This window comes from Monodelphis domestica, chromosome 7, assembly GCF_027887165.1.
Source record: "Monodelphis domestica isolate mMonDom1 chromosome 7, mMonDom1.pri, whole genome shotgun sequence".
Taxonomy (NCBI): Eukaryota; Metazoa; Chordata; class Mammalia; order Didelphimorphia; family Didelphidae; genus Monodelphis; species Monodelphis domestica.
In genome coordinates this window covers 212,543,734-212,552,646 of record NC_077233.1, presented here as the reverse complement: position 1 = coordinate 212,552,646, position 8,913 = coordinate 212,543,734, and positions in this window count along the sequence as shown.

Genomic DNA, 8,913 nt, shown 5'->3' with positions numbered 1-8,913 from the left:
ATCCCTAATACATCTACATAGATCAGGTATGTAGAGGCCAAATTATTAACACATCTAAACCAATCCTGGTTCAGAAGGTGATGTATCAATGGGTAAAAAAAAAAAAGACTCCTTATAGCTCTTCTTTGCCCCCAGCTTTACAGAAGATTCTGTCAGAATAGGATGAAGACTGATCCGAGATCTGAGATCGATTTTTACTGTCTTCTGTTTTTACACGTAAACAGAGCCATGTAGACTCAAATCCACTAATATGTTGCTAGTTCTGTCCATTTTATGTATTTCTGCTTGTTAAGTTGGCTTTTTTTCTTTTAGTGATCATAGTGTACATGCTCTATATGGTACCTTGAAAAAGTAAATGTTCAAGTATATATATAATTGTAGTAAAGTGGTTTCCTTTATAATTCAGCTGAAACTTGAACTTTTAGTTATTTATTTATACTTTTATTTTAACCATACCTTGAATTTTTTATAGAAATATAGAAATATCAAATATTTCTGATATCAGTCAAGGCCTTCCAGTATTCTTGATGGAATCAATAGCTTACATAGCTAAGTACATTTAATTTGGATTACATTTTTCAAGTTTACCATAACTGAACTTTTAACTACATGTATATTTTGAACTTTTTTCTTACTGTTTTATTTGTAAGATCTATATTATGAGGCTTGATGTGGGGTCAGCAAACTTATCGTACTCCAGGTTTTTCCCTAAGACAAGAGTCAAGATGATAACTGATCTAACTCTAGACCCCTAGTGAGCTCATTTAACTAATTGGCAGTTTAGATTTAGAAAGCAGAGGCAAAATCATTCAGTAGATTTCTGTCTCTGGGATTTAACAATACAGACTTCAAGATTGCCATATGAGTCTTTGGAGGCTTTTCTTTATTCCCTGAGAACTCATTTTACAGCTGTTGGACTCCTGTGTTGGCCAAAAGATGTCTAAATGAATAAAGTAAAACTTCTTGGATAAAAGAAATGAGATTCCTTAACTAGTAAATGGAAGCAAATGACTGTGTCTAATCTCTTTATCTGTATTTACTAAGAGAGAGGCAGCTTGATATCAATAAATATAGAGCTGAACTGAGTCAAGCCCTAAGTTCAAGTCTGTCTCACCTTTGACACATACTGGCTGTGTGACCCTAGGCAATTCACTTATCAACCCTGTAAGACTAAGTTACAGAATAGTCATCTGTCCTCATTGATAGAGGAAGTTTGCTCAGTAGGAATTTCTGCAACAGTGAAATCATATATCCCAAGCAAGATTCATAGAAAATGTTGCATAGGCTATAATTAAGGAAGATGATACCAAATGCAAACCATCACTTGATAGGAATATCATTGGAAATATAAAACAGTATCTGTTATTTGTTACTCCAGTGAAGCCTCATAAATTGCTTAAGTCTTTCCCCTGTTCCGCTGGGGCATGGAAGCCTCAAATCTGCTGGAGGTTTGCTTCCCAGATTAATCTTGTACAGAAGGAAATCCTCAATGACAGGGGCAAACACCTTTGGTGAGCGTCCATTTCCCTCTTGAATGCCTTGCTTGATGCTAATAATTACAAGATCATTGGACAAAGTTCCCTGTAGTTGCATCTATCATGGAACCTTGAACGATTTTAAATGCATGGATTCTTGACCAGATCTGATTCAATCCAGTGATTCAGACTTGAGGTTAGAATTCAATGGGATCCTCATGGACCATAAAATGTAATAAAAATGATTTTGTAACAATGAAAAATCTTATAGAATTCCCAAGGCAGCTATTCCTTCCATCTTTGCATGTATTCATTCTGGTAACCAGTTATGCTATGTTAGAAAAGTATTCCCAGAAGACTGAGCCCCAGAGAGAAAAGAGACCAAAGGACTTCCCTTTCCTCTTAGAGGAACCGTCTACCATTAAAATAATCTTAAGACATCTCTGACCTCATATGCCATACTGGAGGAAGAGCTTAGTAGAAATAATAGAAGGAATGTAAAAAAAAAAATACAAAATGTCCTTTAAAAGAATGGTCAGGAGCAATTCAGAGTATGTCTCCTAATGTAAAAAATCAACCATAAAGACCAGAAATGGCCCCAAGATCAGATACACAGTGTAGATCAGGGTACCACTATTTCCAATCAAAAGTTCAAGTCATTTTTATCAAATTCCTAAGAGTTCATAAGCCTCTTATGAAATCTGTCCTGGGGCCTGAATTGATACTAAGACTCATACCGTACCCACTCAGTTTTCCTTAGTCTACTAGTAAAAAAATTCTTCTCTGACACTCCATAAGAGGAAAGGACACTAAATCCTGACCCTCTATGCTAAGGGGATATCTCTTGTAGGGGGTGGATAAAAAGTCCCTTTCATCTTCATCAAGGGACCCAAGATCACTGCCAGGTTAGCTAAACAGTCATGTTCTAGGTCAGGGATTGGCAAACTGTGGCTCTTTGACCCAATGCCTGGTTTTGTACAGTCATAATCTTAATGATTGACATTTTAAAATAAAATTTTATTGTATTTTAAAATGTAAAAACAATTTTTTAGCTTTGGCTATAGAAAAACAGGCATAGTTTTTGCTGCCCTCTTTTTAAAGTAAATTCTTATTCCATCAGAATTAAAAAAAAAAAGATAATTTCAACTATTCCTATTGTGAAAAGCAAACAATTGTTCTTTCCTCCTGTAGACTCTTTTTAGGAAGGAGTTTTCCATACCGTCTTAGAGAAGAAGAAATGTGCCAGTTAAGGGAAGGCAGAACCATTTCCTTGGGTTGAATAGAGCCTTCTGATGGAGGCATATGCTCAGGCAGCTCCCCATAGAGGATAGAATAAAGAATGGCTGGACAGTGTTAACAGACTATTTCTAAAGGTAATCTAATCTTATCACATAAGTTCTTTAAGACCATATCTAAGAAACCATTGAACTAGGGAGCTTCCCCATTATTAAAATGGTGATGATTTGTCAAAAATATAGCCTTTGAGGATTGGGACACTAAACCCTAATAATGAGAGTCATGATGGTGAAGCCATTCCAATGTTCAACGATACCAACTTCCTGAAAATTGTATGGAAGATGGGAAACTCAACAAATATGATGGTTATGGGTCCTATCTCCTAACTTGATGGTAAAATGAATGTCCCGAATAGAGCCAGTGGTAGAGAGGGGACCATGAAAAAGAATATGTTCTGTTAGGGACCCTGCTGGGGTAGCCAACTTAACTAATACTGTTTTGTAATACCACATTTTTAATAAGCATCAACTATAGTAAGCATAAATCTCTAACCTTTATTTGGAAGACTGTGGTCAGAGAGATTGGGCTACTAGAGATGGCATAGATGGTAGGGAATGTGGGTTCTTCAGAACATGAAAAGGCCAATCATTCCTGAGCTTTCTTTTTAGACTATGAGGGAGCCAAATGGCAACTGCTTATTATGAACTAAATCAAATCATCCAGGTTCTTCCCATCTATAGTATTCCTCAAAACTGAACTAAATGGACTAGGCTAGACTACCTCCAGATTTGATCTCCTTCCTAGTCTCATATGAATCACCATCCAGTCTTCAACTTCTAACTTAAGAATGGCTTAATTTGGCCCAGAGTAGCAAACAGTAGGAAGTGGGGCCTCTGCCCGTCAAACTAAGACCATATGTAGAAGAATTTAAGTCAAGAAAGACTGGAAATACTGAACTCCTTGCCAATAAAAGCAAATTGCTGATATTGCAGCCATGGAAACAAAGGAAAATGCATTATCAAGATCAATAATCCTATGATGCTACTTCACTTGGGGCCTGGATTCCCTTCAGCAATCAGCATGACTTTATTTTATCATAAGTCATTTCGTACCATCTACCTTCTTCACTGGCCACACACTGTCATTATAAGGGAAGTCTGTGCAGCAAAGTATTCTAGCCTACAGCGACTCCATTACTAGAAGAGAATCTTCCATTTTACTTTCTCCATCTCTAACCAATCCAAAATAGTTTAGAATTAACGACATGAGAGAGTTCACACAATCCCCAGAGCTTCCATTTAGTCCTTCCCATAATAATGCGCAGTTACAAATGCTAACTCCCAAGAACCCATAATACCCATCCGTATCCGTGCTACAGTTCCCTCATTGACCATCATAAATGAGACCCAAAGGGATTGTGTACTGATTTCCATCTGAGCACTGGCGCTCCTTCCCTCCTCCAACCCTATGGAAACTTGGACCATTGAGTCCCCTGCTTACTGGCTTTATCATGTAACCTGATTGCCAGTTTCTAGTAGTCCCCCTCATAGAACTTGGGTCTCTCTCCATGTGGAAGAGCCTGACTCTTACATGATCCAGCCCTCACCTTGGAGGTCTTTTCCCAACGGCCTCAAGTCTGCACGTGGGTGGCTCAGACGGAGCAAGCGGAGGAGAGAACAGCCTCTTGGGGTAACAGGCCTTTTGGGAAAGTTCTAAACTGGGGGACTAAACTTAGTCCTGGAATTCCCAGTACAGTATTATGGACGCTTCCATGGCTTGGTTCATTTATCTTCCTTTCAAAGCTCCTTACGTGAGCTGCCCACCTAATATGACCGAGGGCCTGGCACTTCTTATCATCTGCAGTTGTGGATCCCTTTGTGTATCCTTAGCTTTGTTGGCTCAGAAAACTGCTGAGGTTGCCCTAGTTTTCCTGCTCAGGCCTGTATATTGGTCTGATGGGGGAAAGGACCATACTACGGCCTGATGGCATTCTGATAGGACTCTGCCCCCAAAGTGGGATCTAAATGCACCAACTGTAAGCAGAGGGAAGGAGGGGGAGGGGTCGGTTATGGGAAGTGCCTTCTCCCTTACTACCCCTCCCATATATATACACAAAGAAATTCATCATTTGGTGGCCAAATTTGAAGAGTCTAAACAAAGGGAGATTCTCATCAAGGGTCTAAAATGGTTCCTTGGTGAGGATAATTGATAGACAGCCTCAGGTTTTCTTTCTAGAGGGGTCATTCAGTTCTGTCTCTTTGGGATCCCATTTGAGGTTGTCTTGGTGAAGTGACCTGAGTGGCTGCCATTTCCTTGTCCAGCTTATCTGACAGATGAGCGACTGAGGCAAACAGAATTAAGTGACTTGCCCAGGGTCACTGAGCTAGTAAGTGTCTAAGACCAGATTTGAATTTAGGAAGATGAGGCTTCCTGATTCCAGACCTGGCACTTTATTCACTGTACCACCTAGTTGCCTTTGGGGTACCTACTTCCAATTTTCATATTCTTTTTAACTTTTATTCTCTTACCTTAATATCCCTGATCTCACCCAGCTTAAGCATATTATCTAACATTCTCTGGGACAAAGATTTTACTTCACTCCTATAGCCCATCCGTCTCATCCTCATGTATTAAGACTGCCTTTATTCGATTCAATAAGGTAAAGCTTAAAGATCAGAAAGCTCAGTCAACTCTATCTCTACTGATACCTGTGCAAGGACAATTTATCTTTACTTTCTTTAATATTAGTGATCTGGCTTTTAAAGCCACTAATAGCCAAGAAATATTTAATTTTGCTTTTTTTCCACTTTTCTAGTCAAACTCCGTAAGTATTCTTTTCACTAATCCTAGATGCAGAAGAGGATAAGTACAGAGTACTTATCGTGAAGCGGAATGCCCATATACCCTTAACAGTGCTAAAGTCACAAGATACCAAAACTTTGTGTCTAGCTCTCCAGTTACCCAAAGGTTTTTTTCCCTTACATCATTCTTTTCCCACTTGAGTGAATTTAATCACAAAGTTGTTATAAACAACCTTTATGCCAAATATTTGGGACCAAAATTAACTCATTCAGATCCAGTGAATAATTCAAGTCTGGGATTAGAATCAGAGTGCAATGAGACAATCATGAATCCAAAAAATGCAATAAAAATGACTTTACTAAAAAAGAATAAAAAAGGTATATTCCTAAATTTAAGAAAATAGTAATTCAGATCTAAATAGCTAGTCTCTTCCACCTCCATATTTACTGGCCTTGCTAGGTCGGAACGTTGTTCCCACTGAACAGTAGAAATCTTAGACACCAACTCCTCATAGGCTGGGCTTTTTTTGCTTTAAGTGTTGGAGAAAACTGAATGGCCTTGAAAGGCCCCTTGAAAGGACCAGTTCAACCTACGTAAAACATAAAACTAGTCATTCCCACCACAGCTTGCAAATCGTCATAGTTGGAAGACAGCATTTTCTACTGAGTTGCTTGTTTATAATTAAGCTCCTCAGATTATAAAGGCTTTTCAGTGAGATCCTTGATACTCAAAAGAGATTAGTTTAATAATTTTTACAGAATAACATGTTATTTTTGCCTTTGTATTCTCATATGCTTAGCATGCTTAGCATTAGTATGCTTAGCATAGTAACTCATAGGCACTTAATAAGTGCTAGTTGACTGACTGAAAAACTTAATGGATGGAAAATGCTTCTTGTTCAGGCTGATATGGGTCAATCCTAGTATGTCAGTACATAAATATGTGCCAGCCATTACAGATAGACCAAGAACTGGACAGATGGAAGAAGCAGCCTGGTTAGTATTTGGAAGAATGTATAATAATGTTTTTTAAATAATTACATGGTAGTTCTGGCACAAAGACTCAACTCCACACAAATGAGCTTCCACTAATGAATGCTAAAAGGTTTGGGATCTTAGAACATCAAACTCTCTAAGAAATTAAAGTTAAGATTTGTTTAACAACTCTTACAAGAATAAGTAACTCCCTTTCTTTGGCCTTTTTTTTAGATCTTCAGTGCTTAGCACAGTGCCTTGTACCTAGTTGGCACCATTTACTGACTAGTGACTGAAAACTGCAGTTGAAACAGAGAAATGAAAAAAAAAAACCTGTATTGAATTAAAGTAAGCAGCATGCTAACAATTATAATCTATGTTCAAGTAGTTATGTTTGGGATAGATTGTTAAGGAAACTAAGATTAGAAATGGAGGTGAGACAGTCATGTAGCAAGCGTGAAGAATGGTCAATCCGCTAGAGCATTCTACTGGTACTCTTGAAATCATGTACAAATAGCTAGAGAAAGGCCTCAAGCAGTTTGGGCAGATCCTTCATGGAGAATTCATGGAAGAACCTGGACAAGAGCTACATATAATTAAAGAACTATGATTAAATAAGAGAAGCAAAAGTCAGTTCAGAAAAGTAGGTGGGAGGTAGACTATCATGAGTTTTAATGGCAGCTAACAGCTTGTCCACAGAGAGATGTCTAAGCTGTCTCCCCTCCCTCATTTTTCATCACTGCCTCTCTAAAAGTTCATCATTATAGAAACCAAGGAAGTGACTTTTAGATAAAATGGTTTCCTATATTAGGAGGCCTAGAGTAACTTGTTAGTGAAATATTATTTAAATACTCCAGGTTTTTATTTTTTTTAAGAGTAGCACTAGCTACTCAGTTAGGTTGTCTGGCTGGAAAATGTTATAATGCCTCAGAGTACTAGAAAAATTGATTATCTTACATCAGAAGAAAATGTTAAAGCCTTGCTCTTGAGACCAATTAAAAACAGCGACTGACAACCTGAAAATCATTTTTTGTGCTTCATTTTAGTTTCACATAGAATATTTACTTGCCTACAAGAATCCTAATTTAAAGTATACTTGTTACAATCTAGGTTGGGGAACATATTTGAATGCTGAAGCATCTTCCTAGGCTTTGAATTTGCCAATAAACATTTATTTATTTAGTAAACCCTTACCTTCTGTCTTAGAATGGATATTAAGTATCTGTTTAAAGGGAGAAGAACAATAAGGGCTAAGTAATTCAGGTTAAGTGACTTGCTCAGGGTCACATAGCTAGTAAGTGTCTAAGGCTAGAGTTGAACCCCAGATCTCTCATCTTCAGGCCTGGTTCTCTGTCTACTAAGCCACTTAGTTGCCCCATCAATAAGCACTTATGAAGCACTGTTAAAATCACTGAGGATATAAAGAAAGACAAAAAAAAAACACCCAAAACAAATAAACCCAGTTTCACTTCTCTCAAGCTGCTCACCATAGTGGGGAAGACAAGTTGCAAACTGTTGTGTTGGAGAATTCTCTAACCCTCTTGGGAGAGGCAGACAAGTCAGCTGGGGTCTGATGACGAAGGTCAAAGATAGCCAAACTGAAAGAGATTTATTAGCATGCTAAGGAATCTGCTCTTGCTGACAGCAAATTCCTAAGAGTATAGATTTGGTTTTTATTATCTTTCAGGCCCACTTAGAATATACCATTAATCAGTAGCATTCTGAAATAGAGAAATAATGCATTTCATAGGAGGAGAGGTAGAAAAAAAGAGGTATTAATCAATGGAGAAAAAGGGAGTAGTTGGAATGCAGGTGGCAAGATTTGTTATCAAAATAAAAATAAAACATTCCTTGTTCAAGGGCAGGTGACCAGGAGAAGAGAACAGTTCTACAATTGGGAAAGCAGCCTTTTTAGAAAAACTGCAGGGTCTCTTATCCAAGGGCAGTTAAGTCCACCCACAAGGTTGAATGAGATCACATATGCTTTATCATGTCCTTGCTTAGAGGTGGGGGCTTTCTAATACTAGGCCACCAGGTGATTTGGGATATTTGTTGTTAGTCCATCCAGATGTTGTAAAATAATTGTGGTTCCTATTTTCTCCTCACATTACATGTTTTATAGATAGCTCAGAGGATTGAGATGGGAAGTCCTAGGTTCAAATCTAGCCTCAGACACTTCCTAGCTGTGTGACCCTGGGCAAGTCACTTAACCCACTGCCTAGCCCTTACTGCTCTTCTGCTTTGGAACCAACATATGCACTACTGATTCTAAGACAGAAGGTAAGGGTTTAAAAACATCGAAGGTAGGAAAAAGGCAGGTCATGAGGGCTTTAAAAGCAAAGCAGAACCTGAAAGTGATATGGAGCCACTGGAATTTCTGGAAGGGTGCCAGGATCAGGCACCCTTCAAATTAATCTTTTGAAAGA